Source organism: Amblyraja radiata, chromosome 4 (assembly GCF_010909765.2).
Source record: "Amblyraja radiata isolate CabotCenter1 chromosome 4, sAmbRad1.1.pri, whole genome shotgun sequence".
Taxonomy (NCBI): domain Eukaryota; kingdom Metazoa; phylum Chordata; class Chondrichthyes; order Rajiformes; family Rajidae; genus Amblyraja; species Amblyraja radiata.
In genome coordinates this window covers 91,618,237-91,622,291 of record NC_045959.1, presented here as the reverse complement: position 1 = coordinate 91,622,291, position 4,055 = coordinate 91,618,237, and the positions used below count along the sequence as shown (strand labels likewise).

The 4,055-nt window shown below is 49.9% G+C and overlaps 1 pseudogene; it reads right to left on the bottom strand.

Annotated features, from left to right (window-relative positions):
* Nucleotides 1-249: 249 nt before the first annotated feature.
* LOC116971742 lies at nt 250-3,443 on the bottom strand (annotated as a pseudogene).
* Nucleotides 3,444-4,055: the final 612 nt, after the last annotated feature.

Below are 4,055 nucleotides of genomic sequence, written 5' to 3'. Positions count from 1 at the left end.
CGAACATGCCATTCGCTTTCTTCACTGTCTGCAGTACCTGCATGCTTACTTTCAGTGATTAATGAACAAGGACCCCCAGATCCCTTTTCCCAACTTGACACCATTTAGATAATAATCTTCCTTCCTGTTTTTGCCATCAAAGGGGATAACCTCACATTTATCTTTGTGAAAGATACATCTTCTAGATGCGCTGGGACGCATCCTCAGTGATGTGACCTGGGGTCATCGGGTGTTTCGGGTCTCACAACATCAGACACCCTCGCCCAGGCGACCCAGCCGGGGTTGATCAAGCCCCGACTTGCGTCCCAGCAGCAACTGCCCATGGATCAGCCCTCTTAATCCTCTCAGCAGCTTCGCTTGCGGATTGAATGGCCCTCATCTTTGCCAGCCCCGTAATGCCCAATTGGTTGAGGACTTTGCAGAATGAGCGTCCTGCAAAGCCTCTACAGGCCCATCTCTATGTCTTCCAGCCGCTGTCCTGACACATCTCCACCAGTTCCTGGTACTTTGAGCGTTTCCTCTCATTAGCCTCTTCAATACGCCCTTCCCAAGGCACTGTCAGCACCAGAATGAGCAGCTGTTTTGTCACTTCGGAGGTGATCATGTCTGGAGTGATGTTGCTGTGATGTGCTGTGGAAATTTCAGCTGTTTGCCCAGATCGACAGGCAGCTGCCAGTCAGTGGCTGTGTAGAGGAGGCCTGTCCTTGTTTTTGGTTGTGGTCGAAGCTTTTCTCCAGCTTTGACAAAAGTGATTGATTTCTTTGGGGCGTGGTGGCGTTTGCTGCTACCGATGGCAGTGGCTATGTTCTCAGCAACCACCTTGAGCACCTGGTCATGGCGCCACCGATAGCGACCTTCCCCAAGGGATTTTGGGCAGCTGCTGAGGAGATGTTCTAATGATCCTCTTCCAGAGCAAAGTGGGCAGGAAGGTGTCTCGCTCTTGCCCCAGACGTGGAGGTTTGCTGGGCTTGGTAGGACATCGTAGGCAGCTTGGATAAGAAACTGGAGGCGCTGGAGGTCTACCTGCATGATGTTTGACCAGGTAATCCTGCGCTGCTGTCTGCTCTCCCACCTTGTCCACGCTCCCTGCTGCCTGAGCCCCACCGTCCTGCTCACATGCTTTTCCTCCACACCTGCTCAGACCTCTTCCTGGATTAGATGGTATCTCTCCTTGCCCCGGGTCTTGCCAACCGGTGTCTTAGGGAAGTATCCCAAACCTGCTCTGCCAGTTGCCATGGCTCCCACCAATACCTTTTGCCTTAGGCATGACTCTGCCACCTCCACTGCTTTCTCTGCCCTCCATTTCCTCCCTGTTCTCACCTTGATGCCAGGCGATTACACCTTCTGGTCCCTGTACTGCAGAGCTTTTCTTGATCGTGCCACCATAAACTCTTCCATGAGGCCACTGAATGGGAGCTGCAAGATGTTACTGGTCCCATACTGTGCTGCACTGTTGAGGCTGCGGGGAAGGCCAAGCCACCTGAGGAGAAAGCCGCTGATCTTCCTTTCGAAGGACTCAACTGTCGTCAATGGAACAGCGTAAACCAGCAGAGGCCACAGGACTCGAGGCAGGGTGGAATGCTAATAGATCCAGGCCTTGAATCTGCCAGGCAGACCTGACATGTCAACTTTGGTGAGCCAGGCTTCAATGTCTTTGATGGACTTTTGAATGGCGGCAGAGCCTTTCAGAGTTGCGTCAAAAAGCTTCCCCAAACTCTTAACAGGTTGCTCAGTGATGGAGGGAATGGCAGTTCTGGATAATAAGAAGTGGAATCTGTCAGTCACCTTCCCCTTCTTCAGCAACATGGACCTTGACTTTGTTGGCTTGAAACTCATCCTTGCCCAGGTGATAAGTTTCTCAAGACCTTGTAGGATCCACTTTCTTCCTGGGACCGATGTTGTGGTGATGGTAAGGTCGTCCATAAAAGCTCTTATTGGGGGCTGTCGTACACCAGACTTGGTTAGGGGGCCTCTGCATTCCACCTCGGTTGACTTGGCCACCATGTTCATGGCAAGAGCAAAAAGAATAACAGAAATGGTGCAGCCCGCTATTATTCCTTTTCCAAGCCGATGCCAGTCTGATGTTTCTGACCCAGAAGTCACCCTCAGCCTGAAATTATGGTAATAATCCAGGATCAGGACCTTCACCTTGATGGGAACATGGTGTCGGTGTAGTGCAAGCTCAACCTGTTTGTGCGGTATGGACCCATAGGCATTGGCAAGGTCCAGCCACAGAACAACTAGGTCGCCTCTGTTTTCATGGGCTTCTCTAATGAGCTGCGTGACTACTCCAGTGTGCTCCAAACAGCCGGGAACTCCCGAAATCCCACCTTTCTGCACTGAGGGGCCGATGTAGCTGTTTTTGAGGAGAAACTCAGTTAATCTTCGGGAGAAAATGCTGAAAAACCCCTTCCCTTCGACGCTCAGCAGCGAGATTGACTGAAACTGATTGATGTTCTTTGAGTTTTCCTCTTTCGGGATCCTAACTCCCTCAGCACACCTCCACTGGCCAGCAACTCTGCCCCTTCGCCATACCACCTTCAAGATCTTCCATAGGTGTCGAAGGAGCTCTGGGCAGCACTTGTACACTATGTATGGTACGCCACTAGGGCCTGGAGCAGAGGCTGAACGTGCCGCCTTGATGATCTCCTCAACCTCCTTCAGACTCGGCTCCCTCAGGACCCTCCTTGTTGGGGGTCTGGGCTGATGAGAGCTTTGTTGGGTTCGAGCTCCTGTTCCCTCATTGGATCGCTCAGGATGTCTTGGAGGAAGCGATTTATTTCATCTGTTGAGCACATGAGGTGGCCACTGCGCTTGTCCCCAAGTAATCGCCTGGTAAAGCCAAAGGGATTGGAATTGAACGCAGCTCGCTACCTAGCTCTCTCTCTTCCTCTTCTCCTGTGCCACTCTGCTCTGCGCAGGGTCATAAGCATTTTCCTTGGGATGTTTTGTAGGTCGGCCAAGGCTTGCTTCTCCTCTTCGGTAGATATCTTGTACTGGTTTTTCAGGGTTCGAAACTCCAGCCGCAGTTGATGTATTTTAGTAATAATAATAATAATAATAATAATAATAATAATAATATATTTTATTGTCATTGCACATCAGTGCAACGAGATTTAGTATGCAGCTTCCAACCGATGTAAAAGAAAAGTAAAATAAATAAATAAGCTGTGTGCTGTGACCATCCGAGGGAGACAGTCCAGGGGGGATGGGGGGCACTCAGCAGGGCCGGTTCAGAGCCGCTATAGCTCTGGGAATAAAGCTGTTTCTGAGTATGGAGGTTTGGGCATAGAAGGCCTTGTAATGCCTGCCGGAGGGAAGTAGTTCGAATAGTCCGTTACAAGGGTGGCCCTGCGATTCATGGTGTAGGTTGTGGGCTTGGTGTTACCTTTCTCGCGATGGCCAAATCTTTCAGAGGCATAACTGACTATGATAGCAGTCATTGTTTGGAATCGGTGATCGACATAGAAACACCCAAAGAGTTGTTAAACTGTGGAATTCTCTGCCACAGAAGGCAATGGAGGCCAATTCACTGGATGTTTTCAAGAGAGAGATTTAGCTCTCAGGGCTATCGAAATCAAGTGATATGGGGGAAAAATAGGAACGGGGTACTGATTTTAGATGATCGAAGGGCAGAATGGCCTACGCACCTATTTTCTATGTTTCTATGTAACCAACCAGCTAGAAACATAGAAACATAGAAAATAGGTGCAGGAGTAGGCCATTCGGCCCTTCGAGCCTGCACCGCCATTCAATATGATCATGGCTGATCATCCAACTCAGTATCCTGTACCTGCCTTCTCTCCATACCCCCTGATCCCTTTAGCCACAAGGGCCACATCTAACTCCCTCTTAAATATAACCAATGAACTGGCCTCAACTACCTTCTGTGGCAGAGAATTCCAGAGATTCACCACTCTCTGTGTGAAAAATGTTTTCCTCATCTCGGTCCTAAAAGAATTCCCCCTTATCCTTAAACTGTGACCCCTTGTTCTGGACTTCCCCAACATCGGGAACAATCTTCCTGCATCTAGCATGTCCAACCCTTTAAGAAT